The following is a 19,980-nucleotide window of genomic DNA, read 5'->3' as shown; positions in this document are numbered from 1 at the left end:
TAAAAGGTACTACTCCTATCTCCAGGCTTCCCTAATGACTCAGATGATAAAGAATCTGCCTGCAACATAGGAGACACGGCTTTAATCCCTGGGTCAGGAAGATCCGATCCCCTGGAGAAGGGAATGGCAGCCCACTCCAGTATTCTCACCTAGAGAATTCCATGGAGAAGCCTGGTAGGCTACAGTCCATGGGATTGCAGAGTCGACCAAGCGACTCTTTCTTTGGAGAGCAACTCTCTATCTGGACAAGGTATAGAGAAGTTAAATAATTTCCCCAAGGCCACAGAGATAGCAATTCACGACAGCAAGATTACAAATGAATCAATATGACACCAAAGCATATAATCTTGGTAGAGGTTCAAATCAATTGCTAGATTATGTAATTCATTTCAAATATTAAAATTATCCTAGATGTATTATAGAATAAAAGGAAAAATTCCCATTCACTCTGGGAAGAAAAAAAAAACAGGAAGTTCTGAAGACTGTTCACAGGGCGGCTTGCGGCTCTAGCCCTTCTTGAGTGGACTTGGACTTGGATTCCCAGCTCTACTTCAGAACCTCAGCAGAGCAAAGTGTTTTAACTTGCAGACTGATTCTAGGTAAGAATTCCTCAGTTAGAGGTGGATCAGGTGACTTAGCACACTTTGAGAAATACTGCTTTGGGGGTATTCTAGGAAACTTTCTGAAGCCACTGAAGAAATTGAGAACTAGGTCATTAGATGTTGACGGCTAATTCCCCCGAACTGCGAATGAGACACATCACCTCAGTCACAGGCGCTGCATGTGAAGAATGCTGTTGGCAGAATGGAGTGAAGGGAAGCAGGAATTCAGAGACTTTAATTCCCAAAGCTCTCTTTTCTTTACAGACCTGCATCTGAGGAGCCATCTGCCCCACACCTTCCACAACTGAAATAACCTGGCTAGAAGCTGCCCCATAAAATGAGCCTGATTCCTCTGAAAAGTAACTGCCAAAGATGGATACACTGCATATTAATGACCAAATTCAGATATCCTTTATAGAAACCAACACAAAAAGGCTGACAGGAGAAAAAAAATTTTTTTTAATGTCTGTTTTTTTTAAAGTCCCAACACAGGGCATGTTGCCTGGGTCTTGGCACTCATTTGTAAACTGAAGACAGAGGCACTTGCTGTGAGGTTTTGCCTCTCAGTGTTTTAGTTAATAGGTATCCATCCACATATTCGAGCTCACCAAGTTTGCCCTTCCTCTTTGGCTTAAATTATCTATGTCAATTGCATTACTATCCAAGAAAGATGGCTCCAAGTTCAGGACTGCTTTCGGTAATGTGATTAGGTTGTACAGAAATGCTAATGCTTTTCTGGGCCCCAGGCTGACCTTTCCCTGATCCTTTCTGGTCTCTGAGGTAAGTCCTGGCTGCCGCCTCCCTTTGAGGAGGGACACCCACCCCCATTATGATTCCTTGGGGTTTTCAGAAAGGTCACACAGTGCAGCCAAGACTTCAGAGTGTCTGCTTCTGCTGCTACTTACCAGTTGTTCATCCTAGAAAGGTGTTTTTTATCCTCTTTTGGCATCAATTCTCATAACTGTAAATCAGGTATAATATAATCAACCTATTTTGAAGCTCCTGTGAAGATTATATAAACTATATAAGTCACTTAGACCATGAGTGCTTGGTACTCAGAAGGCACTCAAGACATGTCACCTTTTATTAAGACTCCACCGTGTAATATTAACAAGGTTTTGCGTGAACCTAGAGTTTTATACTTCTGAAGCAGTCTCAATTCATTATTGCTACAATCAGCCCTCACAATAATCGTTTACGATAGACAGGACTAAAGGTTTACGGACACGTCCTGCTATAAGGAAAAGGAACTGACCTGATCTTTACTCGTGAGCTGCGTGTTCATCAGTTCCAGGTACTGGGTCAGAGACCCATCTCCGTCATCTTTGGTTACCACTCCCCACACTCACGCCAGCAGGTATCAATAAATCAAGGCTGGGCTGGACTGAGGGTTTACGGCAAGGGCTGCCCGTGCTATAAGCCAAGCAACCCCAGGCTTGTTGCAAGGCGCTGGGGGAACAAATCAGAATCACTGTTGTAGGGAATTCCCAGCTACCCTGAACACACAGACAAGAGGGCTGACTTCCCCAGTCCTGACTCCCACCTCACCCCCGAGAGGAAAAGCAGCAGCTGCAGGAGCAGGGGCAGCCAGAGGTCACTTAGAGGGAAATGGCAGAACTGCCCTTGCACAACCTCTGAGGCAGCCGGGAATCAGGACAATATGACGCAGCATTATCCAGCCCCTCCCGCTGGGCCAAATGGGGGACCCATAAATGTGGCACTTCAAAGGCAAGGTAATGCTGCCTTCAGTAACCGAAATGGAGTTGCTTTAGAGTAGAGTACAGGCCAGTCTATAAATACCAGGGATTAAAAGGCTTCCTGCCGGGCCCAACTGCCACTGGCCTGAAGACAAAGGCTCTCTGGTTCTCCAGACCCCAAACAGACTCCGAGACGAGTCCTTCAGGTTAGAGCTGCCATCGGCCAATGGTCAACCCCTCCAAAGCAATACCCAAAACTCTTTTTCCTTCTTTTCCAGCTTGGCCAGCCTCTCCTTTCCACATCCTTCACCCAGGACCATCCACTCCCCAGAACCCCTCCACAGCAGCTCCCCCACGCACTCTGGTCTCTCCAGGCTCCCCCTGTCTCCCTCACCACCTCATCCTCCACCCCAACTTCTTCATCAGTATATATTTTTATCTGCCATGAAAACAACAAAGACTTTGGAATCATTTTAACCTTGGTTTGAGGTACACACACTTACACTACTTTTTTTTTGGGGGGGGGGGGGCGGCCTGTGCCAGAGTCTTCATTGCTGCGTGGGCTTCCTCTAGTTGCAGCAAGCAGGAGATACTCTCTAATTGAGGTGTGTGGGCTTCTCACTGCGGTGGCTTCTCTTGTTGCAGAGCATGGGCTCTAAGGGCTCGTGGGCTTAGCAGTTGTGACTTCCAGGCTCTAGGGCACAGGCTCAACAGTTGCTGTGCACGGGCTTAGTTGCTCCACGGCACGTGATGGGGTCTTCCCAGATCAGGGATCGAACCTGTGTCTTCTGCATTGGCAGGTGGATTCTTCACCACTGAGCCACCAGGGAAACCCCAATACTTAACGTTTTTAGAGCCTGATTTTCTGATGTATAAAGTGGATACAGGCCCACCTAGGAATAGCACCCAGCACAGGGCCTGGCACAGAGCATGCGCTCAGGTCCTCCTGCCTTGTCCCAGTCCCCACAGGATTTTTCTTCTTTCCTCTTCCCTGGGCTCTGAGACTCTGATACAGTCATTATTTCTAGGTATCATACCTGCTACATCCAAAGGTCTCAACTCAAAGGAGTGACTCAAATGACGAACGTTTTAGTCACTGATGTTATCTGTGGAGCAGATACATTCCGGGCAGCCGGTCCCATCAGCAACCTTCAAATTACACTCAAGACAGGTCACCCTCTATCTCCTCACCACAAAGGACCCATCTGAGGAGGAAAGCAACCAGAGGGGACAGGAGGACATGGAGTTGGGAGTCACTTCTGGCCAGAGGCAGGAGATGAATAAAGTTGTTAAGATAAGGGTAGCACTTCCACACGCAATTAAAACCCCAAAAGAAAAATTCCCATAATTCCACATTTACATGTAAAACTTTCAAATTAATTCTGACAGCAAGAACACCTGCCAGTTTTGCTAGAAACACCATCTGGTTCACTTCTGATAAGGCCCAGGCACAACTTCACACGGGCCAGGAACTGTCTACAGTCTGGTTCCCAAAAGGTGGCATCCTAGATGACAGCTCCAAGGCAGGTGCCATTCCCCCCTCCCTAGAGCCCCAGAGCCGCTGCTGCCAGCTCCTGCTTAGGCCTGAAATAAACCCAGAGTTTGATTGTTCCCTAAGTTTCTCCTCTAAGACCTCCAGGCACTACCCTTACAATCAGGATTAATTTAGGCAAGTCTGTCTTCAAAAACCAGATAAATACTACAGCAACATGACAAACAGCCTGAACCACTTGAGTTTCAGAGGGGCTTTTACAGAGTGGGTGGGAGGGCTACTTCTTCACTCAAGAGTCTTAAATTTGTGATTAGCTAACTGTAAGAGGGTCCCCTCCACGAGGCCTTTAAGGTCCTCCAAGTGTCTTCCTTTCACCAAGCCAACAGGAAACACTTTGATGCACTTCATGAGGCCTTCAGGCCGCCATAAATAAGGAAAAGAAAGCAGCCTGGGAGTCAGAGCAGACTTGTCTCGAGGTGCAATGACTTGGCTGGTGGTAGCGCCACAGCAGGCCCACTGTTCAGATCCTGATGGGAAATTAAGCATAAAATGTGAACTCAACACCCACAGCAAGGATACACTCCAAGGAAAAATGGACTACAAGGCTCACCAGCCACCACCAAATGCAAATGGAAAAGGGTGTGTTCGAAACACAGGGTAACAGGATAAAAGCTATCAAGGGCAAGACTCTGCACAAGTATGCACACGCTTTTTTCCAGTACGCCAGACAAACCTGGGCTGCTAAAGCTGCAAACACTGCAATGCCTATACTGTTCACCAATTCTGGGTAAGGACTTCGTGACCCCTGTGAAGAAGGGAGCAAGGCAAATGTGGTCACGCCTGTTATGTAAAAAAAGAACTGAAAAGGGGAGGGTGAGAAGCATACTGTACAAACCCAAGGTGAGAAGCCAGGGCAAAATCAGCTCTGGCCCCACAAGTGGGTTTGGTGACTAGAATCTCTCATTCTCCTGAAAACAAGACTGGGCAGAAATCACTCAGGGTCTTTATTTTTTTTTTTTTTCCCTCTCAAAATGTGAATACACAGAAAAGGAAGCTCAACACTGATTTCCCACCAAGTCTGGCTTCAGCTCACCCAGTCAGCCGCACAGACAGGCAGCTAGCTGAGGAGCAGGTGGAAAGTCACCGGCAGCCCCCAAGGGGTGTGGAGAGAGAAGCTGAGAGGCCTTGTGCTAGCCTTCCAGGACAGGAGGAGGAGGCCTGGGAGGCTGTTGGTGTGGACTAGCGGCAGGGCAGGTTAGCAGAGAAGGCTAGACTGAAGGAGCTGGGAAAACTGAACCCACTACAAGGGCAGTATTCAGGAGTCCCCCACAAGACAAGCAGGAGGATGTGAAAGAAAAGCAAGAGGAAACGAGCCCCTCCCTTCTGTCAGTCTGGATGCAGTCCATGTGCCTTGGAGAGTGGAGAAAGGAAGTGGTCCTAAACCAGCCTCTGCCCTTCTCAGACAAACTGACCTTCAGTAACCCCCACTCTCCAGGCCAGCGGCGTGTTTCACATCCACAGCCCTGGCCGGGGCTTCCCATCTGCCCACTGGTGAGACCTCTCTGGTTTGCAAGAGGGGCCAATAGGCCACAAGAGCATTGGCATCACCATTTCTGCTGCTAACTCAGCACTTGGCCTTAAGACAGGACACCTGGCCTAAACTATACTCTGTGCCTCACATTCTGAAGCTTTCAAGTGGGCACCACTCTCTCCTCACTTCCAGGGTGACTGAGAGGATAACAGGCTAACAGGCAATAATTATTGAGCACCGACTAGGAGCCAGGCACCGGGCTAGCTGCTTTGCGTGTCTCCTCCAAACCCCTGTATGTAGCAGATATTGACTTTAACCCCATTTTCAGTTGACAAACTGGGGCTTAACAAAGAGACTCACCCAAAGTACGTAAGTCAGACAGAAAACCTAACGCTACAAAAAGCAAGGGTCAACTACTAAACATCACCTCTTTCCCCAAATAAAATGCCATGAGTTATCTTTTAATTGTCAGACACCATACCGAGTGTTTTAACTATCCCATTTTATTTTTGTGACAATCCTAGGAGGGGTTACTTTTCAACATAATTTAAATCATTTAAGTTATCCATGCCAATGGTGAAAATTCAAATGAAACAAAAAGCAAGTTTAAGAAGTTATAGTTAACCACTGTAAAGCAATTATCCTCCAATTTTTAAAAAATAAATTAAAACAAAAAGAAATTCTAGTTTCCTGTTACCCTTTATCACCCCAGAACTCCCCATTCCAGGTAATTATTAATACTCTGGTGGCTACCCGTCAAGAGCCAGCCAGTGGGAACATTCTCACCTCCACTTCACAAGGGATAAAACTCCACGTCTGAGAGGTTAAGCCCGCTCAGGGTCATGAAGCTGGGAAGTGGCTGAGCAGGGCCAGCATGAGGACAAGGCCTGCTCTGCGCCTCCCACTCATACCCACTCCCCCAAACAATCGTCCATTTTCATTCGCCATAGGAAAGGGGGAAACTCTGCCTGGCCCGCAGCCAGTCTCACTCCTCCACTTTCCTGACCAAATGGAAAAACAGCCAGAGCGGTCTGAGCACACCCCGCCCCAGCAACGTTAGTGCTGCTTCGTGTTTTCAAATCTAAGCTATCCTGGGCGAGGCAGGACCTTCTTCCCCTCCAGCCCGCTCACTGTCCACACAGGCTCTTCTGCCTCTGAAAGGGAGAGAGGCAGGACAATGGGGAAGAGAAGAGGAGGTCAGGACAGGCGTGCAGGAGACCCTGGATCCCCATGTCAGCAAGAAAGGACACTCTTCAGGACGGCCTAGGAGTGGGAGGCGTCTCAGGGGGCTCTGGACCCACAGTTGGTGTCCCAGTCAGAACACACCTGCAGAAAGAACAGGACTGCAACAACGCTGATACAGGATACAACTGCAGAGCCCTCAAGATCCCCACACAGAGTCCTAGGAACTTAGAATTTCTGCTCTGGCTCACTCCCAAATGGACCCTCTATTAACCCCAAAACTGCACAGGCTTCTAAATACCAGGGTGTTGCCCCTGTGGCCTCCCTGCTCCTCTGAAAAAATAAAAGTGAAATCTTCTCAGACTATACAGCAATGCTTTTTCCTTAGTTAGGAGATGCAATGTGCCCTTTTGAATTACACATACTTTCACATCTCTGTCCCACTGATACACAAAAACATACTGACATACTGATCTGGAGAGCACCCACGCCGACACAGGGGTAGGGACGAGGAAAGGGGCTGCTACATTGCTTTTCATGCACAAGTTAAAATCTACCAAGTCTGCAATTCCAGGAGTTTTCTTGTTTCCCAGCAGGATACCAGTGTTTGATTCAGCCTCAGCCCCAGCTGACTCAGCGCCCCTATTTATCAGCACAGTGAATTCTAAATGCCCACTGGTCAGCAAAGGCCTTGGCTGTCCCATTTGTAAAATGGGACAGAAATCTTCCTCACAGTAATTATCTGATTCCTTATGTAAAGTACTTTGTAAAATAAACAGATCTTTATTGCTATTAATATGAACATTCAACCTGCTTAAGTAAATGAGGAAGAAACTTAAACCAGCCCTTCTCTCCTCTAGGGATTTGAAATCTATGAGAGGAAAAGACTAACCAAATACTGACAAACGATTCAAAACCTCTGTTATACCGTGCTGCAAATAATCCCTGTGGGGAGATGATTACGTGGGAAAGAGCATTCAATACTTGTTCAATTAATAAATGAGTTCCAATGCACTGCTTGAAAAATATCTACTTGTTACCATCCACAGAAAGTTTTACCAATACGAAAGGCTGTGAAATCTGTTCGTGCACTGTCTCACATACATTCCAAGAAAGCGGTCAGCATTTGCAGAGAGCAGCCGTTCTTTCAAAGGCGTGATTTTTCAAACCACACACAGATCTTCAAAGCAGATGACCCACACAATTCTATTTTATAATTCCAGGAGTAAAAGTACCAACCCAGAAGAGCTCAGGTTTCCCTGGTGGCTCAGTGGTAAAGAATCCTCCTGCAATGCAGGAGATGCAGGTTCAATCCCTGGGTTGGGAAGATCCCCTGGGAGGAAATGATAACCCACTCCAGGATTCTTGCCTGGAGGATCCCACGGACAGAGGAGCCTGGCAGACTACAGTCCACAAGGTCACAAAGAGGTGGACACGACTGAGCATGCACCCAGAAGAGCTTGGTTCCGGAGAACAGAAAACAAGCCATCTTATGTTAACCACTTCCTTGCCTGCAGCCAGATGTGCAGTGGATGTTATGTATCTGTAAAAAAAAAAAGGCCAAACAAGTAGATGGCACACGTGTAAATTGGATTAAGGGTGTGACTGATACCTCTTGAGGCTTTTAAAAGAATGACAGTTTCCCAGAAACAAAGTCCTGCACCTGAATATCAGAAGGGGTAACTCTCTGGTCTAGGATCAAAATTCGTAACGGGTCCTGTAATTTGTTTTTGACTGGCCTCACTGAAACATTCTGGACAACCAATATCCTCTGTTTCCTTCCTTCCCTCCCTCCCTCCACCTCCACGGGTCCTGAGCTCTTTTCTTTTCCAGCCACCAGTCGGAATGAACTTGATGAATGTTAACAGCTTCTTATCACCCTGTTTATATTTGTTTTCCACTCAAGCCAGGCCTCCCTCAAAATGTTTCTTTCTAGAATTTTATCAATAATGCCACTCTTACATTTCTTGTCATCAAGGCTCAAAGTCACCTTGCCCTCTCACCCTTTTTACTTTAATCCTCTACATCTGGTCAATTCTTATCAACCAGTTAATCCAGGAGCTGAGTATAAAGAAGTGGACGAGACAAGCACTGACCCTGAGGAACTTACAATCTTAGCCAAGAACCTGAGCCTACGTGGGAAATGTGCTTATTGGGACCCTTATCTGCGCCAGTAGTGTACTGGGGCCTTACCACCCTGGCAGGTTATAAAGCCAGATATAACAGGAAGTGAAAGTGAAAGTCACTCAGTCGTGTCCAACTCTTTTCAACCCCATAGACTGTAGTCCATGTAATTCTCCAGGCCAGAATACTGGAGTGGGTAACCTTTCCCTTCTCCAGGGAATATTCCCAACCCAGGGATCAAACCCAGGTCTCCCACATTGCAGGCACATTCTTTACCAGGTGAGCCACCAGGCAAACCCAAGAATACTGGAGTGGGTAGCCTATTCCTTCTCCAGCAGATCCTCCTGACCCAGGAATCGAATCAGGGTCTCCTGCACTGCAGGTGGATTCTTTACCAGCTGAGCAACCAGGAAAGCCCCATAATAGGAAGAGATACTGCAAATTAACATTATTTAAAACTGAGACTTAAAGGAAAAGGAGAAGAAAAGATTCCCTAAAGAATGCACACCACTGATCCTACTTCCCTCCCAATTTCTCACTGTTAAACTCACACAGGCTTTTCTCTCTAAACTAAAAGAAAGGTGGGGGAGCGGGTGAAGGGAAGATACTTCAGGGTCAGAAAACATTCACACATTAAAAACTGATTGGGACTTCCTGGCAGCCCAGTGGTTGAGATTTCATACTTCCATTTCAGGAGGCACCGGTTTGATACCTGGTCAGGGAACTAAGATCCCACAGACTGTGCAGCACTCAAGTAAAGCCAGAAAATGGGAGTCCAGACTCCAAATTCCTAGACCGAGCTTGCTCTACAGAGAAAGGCAATTTGCTCTCTTGCTAGGGAGGCCAGGTAGAATTCGCCAAGAGAATGTTTCAAGCCCTCCTCCTTTCCAGGGTGATTGTGGGTTTGGAGCACAAATGTCCCTGAAAAAGCCAGAGCCACTCCTTTTGAGTAGCCAAGCTGAACGCCTGCTTTACACAACAGATTCCTCCAGCACTACTGTCATATTAAATAACCCCCGGGTATTCCCCCGGACTGTTAACCTCATGAGGGCAAGTGCTGTGTCCTTTTTGTTCTTTGTTCACAATGCCTGAGCAACCACAGGCATTCACTAAGTACCTGCCACACAAATGACCTGATTCCTTCCTTCCTCTTGGTTTCTGTAGCAACCCTCTGCCCACCTCCCACCAGTATGACGTCACAGCCCAACCAGACTTTCAGCTCACAAATGATTAGGACTTGAGGGCACATGTAAAGGGGAAACTAGGATGGACCAATGAAATCTTATGAAACCCAGAGCCTGTTTTTCTTGCCATCCTGCTGTGTAACAAGCAAAATCCCCCATAGGACTGAAACAAGGAGGTAGACCGCCTTCCCATGGCACAGTTTCTACCTGGGGGTGGATGAGAATCAAGGATTGATAAAGGTGTGGACTAGCCAACACACCATGTGTTAACCCTCTAGAAATGCCCCGGGCGTGCCAACTGAAAGAACAGCACCCACTGAACACAAAACTGCTCACTGGCTATCTGGAGAAAGATAGTATATGCGACAACTCAACCCAAGAAGTCTGTTTCCTTCCTCGCTGCTTAAAGACACAGTTAGAGACCTTGTTCACACTGCATACATGTGGACGGGTGGCTGACCCACATGAAATAAACCTGAGGAAACCAGAACCACGGTTGCAAAGGGTTTCGGTCTGCTAACAGGGTGGGAAGGAGAGGCAGTCAGCTCGCCCAGACAGCATGTTCTCAGATACTGGGCAGTCCTCCTACATCCAGGATGCCACCAGTACCTGCCACCGCCTCACCTAGGCGAGAGAGACCGCAAGGGGAAAATGACTCAGAGAACACATCCCGTCGGCCTGGAGTCAGAGTGTTTTTTAAATTGTAAGGAAGCACAGTACAGAGATAGAAGAGTTAAGCAGGCCAGGCTAAACACAACAACTCCCATTTTAAGGAACAGTTCTTCTGAAGAACTGAATTTAGAGGCTCATTCTCTTGTAATTTCACTACTAAAGACTCAAAAGCCACAATCACAGAGGGATATGAGTTTGTTTCTAACGATATGAACCACATACCCTTTTGGGCTCCAGCCCTCTTTCCTGGAAGAGGCCCAGGGAAAAGAAGCTGATCACACTGGGACAGAAAATGCACCAGACTAGGAATCTGAAGCCCTGGCTTCTGCCCTGGCCCCGTCAGCACTCAAGGAAATGAGCTCTGAGCAACCATATCCCATTTTTCTCTATAAAGTGAGGTGGTGAAATGAGACCATCCTCAAGCCCCATTGTTCCAACTCCGGCATTTCACAAGCTCTCTCTGGTCACATGCCTGACGTACTGTGCAAGTAACATGTGGATACTGTGTCCTCACTCTTTTGAGACTCCTAGTACTTAGGAACAGAATTTAAATTAACAGGTAGTGAAAGTGAAAGTGTTAGTTGCTCAGTGACTCCACGGATTGTAGCCCATCAGGCTCCTCTGTCCATGGGATTTCTCAGGCAGGAATACTGAGTGGGTTGCCATTCCCTTCTCCAGGGGATCTTCCCAAACCAGGGATCAAACCCAGGTCCCCTGCATTGCAGGCAGATTCTTTACCATCTGAGCCACAAGGGAAGCCATTAACAGGTAGAGCCTACTCCAAATCTAAAACTTTTGGCAGTGAACAGTGGCTGTGAAGTTATGGCTGCACTCATACACATTTACACACACATACACGAACTTTCTGGAAGAACTGGTCCGGGGACTTAGCTACAGGTACAGGAACCTGAAACAGGTACAAGGGAAAATAACTCAACTTCCTAGGTTTTGTCTGGCTTGTGGACAAAAGGCATGTGGCCTGTGTCCCACATATTTCTGAGGTAGAACTTTCTGGACTCTCTGATCTTCAGGTGCCCTATACATGCACACTTTCAAGAGATTCTGGTAGGAATCTAGGAGCAGGAGAAGCAAGAACAGCTACTAATCACAAATGCTAGGAGTTCCAATTAAGACAAGGGCGAAAGTAGGCATGGCACTATTTCAGTACTGAGGCTGCTATGATGCAAAGCCACCCAGGGGTAGATTCTGTGGAGGAAATGACACTCCCAGCAGCACCATCTGTTCCTCTTTGTGTCTGGCATGATCTATATTTTAAACCTTGGGTGCAACTAAGGTCTGCCTGTAAGAGCTGTTCTAAAGAATATTTTTTCTAGACTTGTGTTTACACAGCCCCTCCCCCTCCCCCATCACTGGCTGGCTTTCTCTTCATCAGGCACGCCACTCCCCAGCCCAGCAGCAGCCTCAAGCAGGTGCACAGAGCCCTTGTATGCAATTTTTCATACAGAGAGGAAAAACTTTTGAGAACTATAAATTACATTGATAAGGAAGGCTCTGTGGGGTTCATGGTAACTCTCTTTCCAAAAGACATGATGATGTGATTTAGAACTGGGAGCCTTCATGCTAAACCACCACCCCACCCCTCTCCCCGCTCCCCCTTTTTTTTTTTTTAAGTAGCAGTACATGTGCACTGAATTTAAGCACTATTGCATCTATTAGCTCTCGCTGCTGTTTATAAAGTTCTGCACCAAAGACCTGGAAACAATGCTATTGGAGAGTTCAAACTTCTTAAATATGTGATATAGACAGAGAGATAGAGCACCTCTTCTTAAATTCAGGGCAATACCTTCAACATCTTTCGACAAGAGATCTCACTATACTGTTCTTACCCAAACAAACAACATAACCAAGTAGAACATTAAATCCAAAATAAAAATACAGATGCAGCTTTAAAAATAATTCCCTGAGAAATTAAAAAATCTATGCCTACACAAAAACCATGAGTTCATAGCAGCACTATTCATAATCGCCAAAACAGAACCAACCCAAATGTTTTTCTGCTGATGAATAAACAAAATATGGTATATCTATACAACAGATTATTCAGCAATAAAGCAGAATGAAGTAGTGACATATGTTACAACATGGATAAGCCTCAGCAACATTATGCTAAATTAAAGAAGGCAATCATTAAAGACTGTATAATATATGATTCTATTCAAATGAAATGTCCTAATACGTAAACTACAGACAGAGCAGTGGACTAGTGGTACCCCTGAACCAGAGGAATTGTAGAGAAATAGGGAGTGATTACTAATGGAGTTGCTTTGGGAGGTGATGAAAATGTTCTAAGATTAGATTAGATTAGATTATGGTGATCGCTGGACAATGCTAAATATAGTATAATCCATTGCTTGTACATTTGAAATGGATGATCTTTATGATATATAAATTATGTCTCAATAAAGTTGTCTTTTAAAAATGTCATGACAAAATAAAATCACCCTCCAAAAAAAAAATCTCCTTGAGCCAACTTAGAAATAATCTAGATGTATAAAATGAATGAAAAAAAAAAAAAAAAAATGAAGTTGCTCCGTCGTGTCCAACTCTTTGCAACCCCATGGACTGCAGCCTACCAGGCTCCTCTGTCCATGGAATTTTCCAGGCAAGAGTACTGGAGTGGGGTGCCACTGCCTTCTCCAGGGGATCTTCCTGACCCAGGGATCGAACCCAGGTCTCTCGCACTGCAGGCAGACACTTAACCATGTGAGCCACCGGGGAAGCAGATGTATAAAAAAGGGTATTTAAATCACAGCTGATCTAGTTAACGGAATTTTATAAAGCCACTAAAAATAATTATAAAAGTTATGTGTCATTACAGGAAAATGTTTATGCTGTAATGTTGGATGATAAAAAGAAATAGAAAATCGAATGTACAGGACTACCACAGAATACATACATGGACATGATGTTTGTGTTAGCATGGTAGAATCACAGTGGTTCCCCTCCTCTATTTTCCAAGTCTTCTGTAATCTTGTCCCAGCATATTAACAATTTAAAAAAAAAAAAGCCTCAGTCTCCCCTCTCCCCTCAGTTTGTCTTGACAACTTAAAATGCAAAATAAGCAAAACCACCTTGTTCTCTTTTTCAAGTTCTCTTTTTTAAACTCCCATCAACTCAGTTTACTGAGATCAACTAAGAATAACCCAAAGAAGGAAGAAAGGGATGAATACCCCTTTCCCATTCCCAGAAGCATGTTTCATTGGCCTCAGTTCAGTTCAGTTGCTCAGTTGTTTCTGACTCTTTGTGACCCCATGGACTGCAGCATGCCAGGCTTCCCTGTCGATCACCAACTCCCGGAGCTTACTCAAACTCATGTCCATTGAGTCAGTGATGCCATCCAGCCATCTCATCCTCTGTCGTCCCCTTCTCCTCTTGCCTTCAATCTTTCCCAGCATCAGGGTCTTTTCCAATGAGTCAGTTCTTCGCATCATTAGCCTAGTCTAGCCAAAATTTCAGCAAGGAGAGTCTACATATAGGGCAATTTACACTCTAGTCTTCAACTTCTGTGAATGAAGGCAAGTCACTGCTGGCAGGAGGCTGGATTTGGAAAGATTAGACTTTCCCCTTCTTAAAAACGGACAGAAAGAGTGCTTTAGCAGCACACATACTAAAACTGAAATTATACAGAGAAGATTAGCATGGCCCCTGCACAAGGATGACACGCAAATTCGTGAAGTGTTCCACAAAAAAAAAAAAAAGGACAGAAAGAAAGGGTAAATTGGGGAAAAAACCCCTATCTGTGTCTCTTCCCTGAGGTTCTGTGTTCAATCACCAACTACAGGAGGAAAGAATCCTGAGTCATCAAATTTTTCACCACACAAGATCCTCTTGAGTAATAAGGAACTGTCAGTCACAACCTCTGCATCTACAAACCCAGGCTAACTTTGATCAGGAATCCCAGGCTAACCTTCCCCAGATTAAGCAATGAGGCTCTGCCAAAAATAATAATAATAATAATAATAATAATAATGCTTGTATACATGTTGGGGGGTACACTTAAGGGCACACTGCTATCAGGTAATTTTATAAGGATCCACTAACACTGGCGACACTAACAGGGAACTACATCTGTTTCTGCTTGAGAAAAATGCTTCAGTAATATCCTGTTTCTGGAGGACTGCATGAATTCTTGGCACGCAGCTTCTGATGTTTCAAGGGTGGCTATTTTCCTCTTTTGAGATGGAAGAGTCAGGGAGGCAGAATACACCACAGGCAACAACAGAGTCTGTGAAACCCACTTAGTTTTCACCATAGTAGCTGCGTTTCCTGTTCCTGCTGTACCAGCACCTTCACAGAGACTCAACCGTCCCCTAGCCCTGACGACAGCACAGGTGGCCTTCCACAGCTGCAGCAACCCAGCTCAGCACCACTGCAAAGTCTACCAAAGGAGTGGAGACTTCCACACTCAGGTATGAACCAGACGATCAGAGAGCAAATAGAGGAATCCTGCCGGTTTCTAGGCCAAGGAACTAAGAGGGAAAGAAAAAGGCCAGCACCACAGACACAGGTGAGCACAAGAAAAGGGAAACATCCGTAGGTGCCCACAGACTCTGCTGCTAAAACCTAGCCCTTGTCTGAGGTGCCTCTTTCCAGCATCTCTACTTTTTCTGATAAAGATTTTACAAAGAGACACCAGAACTCATAGCCATCTAAGGGTAGAACGGCTGCTGCCATGAATCCTAGCCAGGGCAGGCGTGAACGTGTCTTGATGCTCAAGGATGGTCCTTGAGCTGTCCTGAGACTGCTTCTTTGGTCTCAGATCCATAGTTGTTAGCAGCTTCCAACACCCATCACATATCCCCCAGCCCCAGCCTCGAGCTGTAGCCTTCATTCCAACCAATAAGGAAACAACACTGGCATATCATGGGCCTTATTTCTCACTGCTCTAGTTTCAAGTTTCCTGCAATGTGGCAATGTAACTTAAGAATATTAATTTTTTTTAAACTCATTCCATTAAGTGAAGCCTCACCACAGTTGGATATGTGAGTGGACCCTAGCCTGAAGCCATCTCGACCAGGAGAAAAGAGTCTCTATTAACATACAAGCATTTGTCCCAATGCTTACTCTTAACCCAAGAAGCAAATTTGCACTCAAGTCTGTACCACAGTAGTATCTGCCTGCAAAGTTAAAAACAAAAAAGGCACTGGGCTTCTCCCTCTCCTTGTCCCTTCTCCTGTTTCTCCTACTGCCTGAGGGAATACCCCCAGACAAGACTTCCCTACTGTCCAGGAGAATGGAAGAGGGAAAAGGAATCCTGCTAGTCAGCTTTCACTAGGAGATCACATGTCAGTTCAGGAGCTCAGGAAAGTGCTTCCTGCATGGCAATTACACAACTGGGCCTGGTGGGTCTGCAGACATTCAGGCCTCCAAGTGGGCATGTCAGGCCTGGACACAGGCATCATGTCCCTCTCTGCAAATCGCCCCTTGGTAAACGGAGAACTAGAGAGGAAGACGAGGACATGTGCTCTCTGGCCTTCCTTCTCCGCCTGCAAGAGGCTCTGCTCAAGACATTCTCCCCAGTTCAACTGTTTTGGAACAGAAATAAGGAAGATTACATGACTCACGAATTTTTTCAAAGACACAGTACTATAATTCTCTGGGCCACAGACAGATACCAGTAGTTATCTGGTTATCAAAGAGCTAAGAATGTGGAAAAAGAGAACAAGGAAACATTTTAAACATAAGGCAAATTTTTTTCCTGGAGGATGGAAATGCATAATGCTGAGTAGCAGTAAACTTAAAATACGTTCTTCCTTTTAAGAAGTCAGGTGAATAATTCCCTTTGGAGGGTGCATACATGTGTTATGGGGGGTGGGGAGGAAGCTATAGAGATTGCTGCCCTGGCCATCGCAAGGGAGGAAATCCCCTACGAAGAGACCATTACATGACAGCACAAGTTCAACCACCACATGATGGAGACCAGCCAGGAGACCAGACAAAGTGCTGAGGGCTCATCGTCTGCCAGCCTGCATCTGTAATAGCTCATTCTACCTTTCTTCCTTTCGTTTCTATCTGCCCAAATTCTGACCTTTGAGCAGGCAAGCCTCAAGCAAATAAGCTGAACTCTGCCATCTGACAAAGGGTTTGCTCTGAGGGTTTAAGCACTGCAGGGTGGTGGTGGCGGCGGTGGGGGAGCCCTGGGATGTCTTACTCTGATCAGGGACCTGCCCCATCTAGCTGCAGGTGAGGTTTGGTTTCACAGAACACTTCTACTACAGTATCCAAAAAGCCACTCTGTGGACAGGGATTTCTATTTATCAGGTCTTGTACCAGTACTGTCCCCTATTAACACACTGGGCAAAACTTCCTTAAGCAGCAATGGCCACCAGTGAAAATTAACAACATAATCCAAAATGAGTTGATTTAAAAACTGTGAACTCTGTAAGGAATGGCTGGGTTCTGTCTTATTCACTGCAGTAACCCGAATACCTAGCACACAGTGCCTGGCATATATCCTATATCACAAAAACTTTCGTGAAACTAAAGAAAAGAAAGAATGTATGAACAAGCGAATGTTGTGCAAACATACCATCAATGTGTACCCTGGAGAAAAGAAATAAGGATGCAAGTGATCTGAGAAATAGCCGGAGGAAGTACCTACCACCAGAGGACATTCTATGGGAACAGCAGCATCAGGCCTCCTTGCTGAACTTCCCTCGAGCCAGCTAAAGATGTGTTTTCGACGCTTTTCTCCTGGGTCTCACGGTGCCCCAAACCACCTCCTTCTCCTGACCTCCCTTACGGGGTAACTTTTCCCACTTCAGCTGCCCCCAGAGTCACAACCCTGTGGGAGGGTCAGACCGACACCAATATTTGGAGCTTCTAAAAACCAGAAATTAAAAAAAAAAAAAGTCTACATACACAAACAGGAAGTGGTTTCGGTGCGTCTCAGCCCGGATAATAATGAAGTTTTGAGATTAAAGACCAGACGAGACGCAGGAGCTCCATGAAGCTCCGAGGCTTGCACACCTCGGCTCCAAGGTTGTCCTGCGAAGTCCACCATCGCTAAGCCGACCCTGCCCCAGCTCGGGACCCGCCGCTTTCGTTGGCCCTGACGCGAAAACGGTTAACAAGTAATAAAGAAAAGAAAGCCTCTGCCTACCTCCTCTCCTGCGACCTGCAAAGTGCGGTCTCCACCCTGAACTCCGGTTCGGAGCGCGACCCCGCACGACCGGAGAGGCCCCTGGGCAGCGCGCCCCGGTCCCGGCCACCAAGCTCCCGGCCGTAAGCCTGCCGGTCGGTGCTCCTCCCGGCCTCGGCACACAGCCCACCCCGCCAGCCCTCCCGGCCCACGCCAAGCACCGGGGCTCGCCGCCCGGGGAGTTGGGGTGACACCCCGGGGCGCCGGGCCAGGAAGCGCGGACAGCAGCCGACTCGGGGCGGCTGCCCGGGCTCCCCAAGCCGTCCCCCTCCTGGGCTGTGCGCGCCGGCCCCGCGCCCCTGACAGCCGGCCCGGTCGGGCGCTCCTGTGACACAATGCCCGGCCCCGCGCCGCGCCCCCGGCCGCGGTGACAACTCACCGGGGGGACGGCGCGGCGACCTCCGGGAGGGGGGCGCTCGCAGCTTCCGCGGCGCTGGGATCCGCTCCGTCGCCTGCGCGCGCCCGCAGCCCTCTCGGGTCTAGGCGAGCCCCCGCGCGCGTGCCGTCGTCTGGCCGGCGCTGCGTGAGGAGGAGGCCGGTGGCAGGGGGACGAGGCTGTCGCCGGCTGAGGAGAATGGAACACCGCGGCGGCAGCAGTGGCAGTGCTCGCGTCACTGGGCCAGCTGTACTGCGCGGGCGGGGGAGGCCGCGGAGGGGGGAGGGGAAGGGGCGGGCGAGGGGCGGGGCCACGCGCGCGCACGTAACGAGCGCCGGCGTCGGCCGCAGCGATCGTCCCGTTGGGGAAAAGGCCCGGCCGGTAGACGGCTGCCAGCACGCACGCGCCGCCGGCCGGCCCGCACGCCTCACGCCTCGCGGCAGGCGAGACAGAGGAAGAAAGGGAGTTCTTAAAGGGACCGTCACGCCAACTCCGCCAGAGTAGACTGGGAGGAGGTGTTGCGGGCTGACTGCGACGGCTTTGCGCTTAGCCTCTCAGTTCTTCTGCTCTTATTGTTTGTATTATTATTTGTAGTATTCGGCTAGGATTTATTTTTTTGGAGTACTGTTATTTGCAAAGGATTGGTTTGCTCTCCGGTCGGCTAGGCGCTTTCGTTCCTGCTGCCTTAGCTTTGGACTTAGGAATCTCTCTTCAGGCCCGTCGCTAAGCTGTTGTTTTTGTTGTTGTTGCGAAGCCTACCAGCGTCAGATTGTCCCGGGGGTAGGGGTGTAAAAATGCAGATTTAGGGTCCCTCGTTCAGCCATTCTGATTCAAAAAGGCTACGACTGGAGTGTTTAAGCCGTTAGTGTTAAAAATCTATTTTAACAGGCTTTCCTAAAAGGGATTCCTCGGCATTCTAAACGCACGCAACGGATCTCAAAGTTCAGAAAACAAGTTCAGCTCGAGGGCTGTCAGAGTCGGCTATAGTACCCCGCCGCACTCCTGGCTTTATTTCCCAGCCTGAGCTTTGTCTCCCAGGGCTATTTTCCAACATACAGTATGCAACCAGTTTGAGCACTTTATAGTTATAGCATCTCTCTCTATATATAGGTGGTCCCCCTGCGGCCATAGGAGATAAGTCCTCTGCTTGTGTTTACAGGGCTTTATTGTTGTTGTTTTAGTAGCTAAGTCGTGTCCCATTCTTGCAACCCCATGCACTGAAGCCCACCAGGCTGCTCTGTCCGTGGGATTTCCCAGGCAAGAATACTGAAGTGGGTTGCCATTTCCTTCTCCAGGAGATCTTCCCAACCCTGGGATGAAATCTTATCTCCTCTATGCACAGGCAGATTCTTTATCACTGCGCCACCAGAGAATAACCCCTTAATGACAAAAAGTTTTGATTTTATATCTTTGCGCCCCAGGGTCTTGAACAATACTTGTCTCAGAGGTGCTCAATTAATGTTGAGGCGTTCCTACTTGATAGGCAGTGCCAGAGTCTGGGCTTGGACCCAGAGCCTCTGCTGCAACTTGGGTCAGGCAGGTTCTCAGGGTCTCTCACCCAGCCCAATTCTGCTAGCTTCTCTAAAAAAGTGCTGTGATTAACAAGTCAAATGTTTGAGGTAGTTCAAACAAAGCAAGCAGAATGTCCACCACCAAGCATACACACCTATCCCAAGGAAACCCTGGAGAAGGCAATGGCACCCCACTCCAGTACTCTTGCCTGGAAAATCCCATGGACAGAGGAGCCTGGTAGGCTGCAGTCCATGGGGTCGCTAAGAGTCGGACAGGACTGAAGCGACTTGGCAGCAGCAGCAAGGAAACCCTCCCATTCTGGGGCCTGCATTACCGCTGCTGCTTCCTTTTCCATAAGTCTGTCCTTGTTCTGCCTTCTTTGCTCCCTAAGTTCTGTTAAAGAGAAAACCCACAGGCCCAAAATGGCGTCACTTGTGCTAAAGCCC

The 19,980-nt window shown here is 47.6% G+C and overlaps 1 protein-coding gene and 1 non-coding gene across 8 annotated transcripts in view; one reads left to right on the top strand and one right to left on the bottom strand.

The window, feature by feature from the left end:
- The window catches only part of SUSD6 (sushi domain containing 6), a 95,093-nt gene extending 76,809 nt beyond the window's left edge, over positions 1–18,284 (bottom strand). For 2 of the 7 annotated variants that reach the window (XM_019969122.2, XM_019969121.2), the window contains exon 1: positions 18,026–18,284. The gene's annotated coding sequence lies outside the window, so the exon portion shown is untranslated. Of the gene's footprint in view, positions 1–1,857; positions 12,069–17,106; positions 17,582–17,607; positions 17,930–18,025 lie in introns of those variants that run through there. The other 5 variants (XM_070797768.1, XM_070797769.1, XM_019969123.2 and 2 more) reach the window with 4 other exon arrangements.
- Positions 14,093–14,195, top strand: LOC139185545 (U6 spliceosomal RNA). Its single transcript, XR_011569117.1, has one exon. It is a non-coding gene; the product is annotated as a U6 spliceosomal RNA (small nuclear RNA).
- Positions 18,285–19,980: the final 1,696 nt, after the last annotated feature.

Source organism: Bos indicus, chromosome 10 (genome assembly GCF_029378745.1).
Source record: "Bos indicus isolate NIAB-ARS_2022 breed Sahiwal x Tharparkar chromosome 10, NIAB-ARS_B.indTharparkar_mat_pri_1.0, whole genome shotgun sequence".
Lineage (NCBI taxonomy): Eukaryota > Metazoa > Chordata > Mammalia > Artiodactyla > Bovidae > Bos > Bos indicus.
Note: the sequence above shows the minus strand (reverse complement) of the source record. Positions and strands in the feature narration are given on the sequence as shown.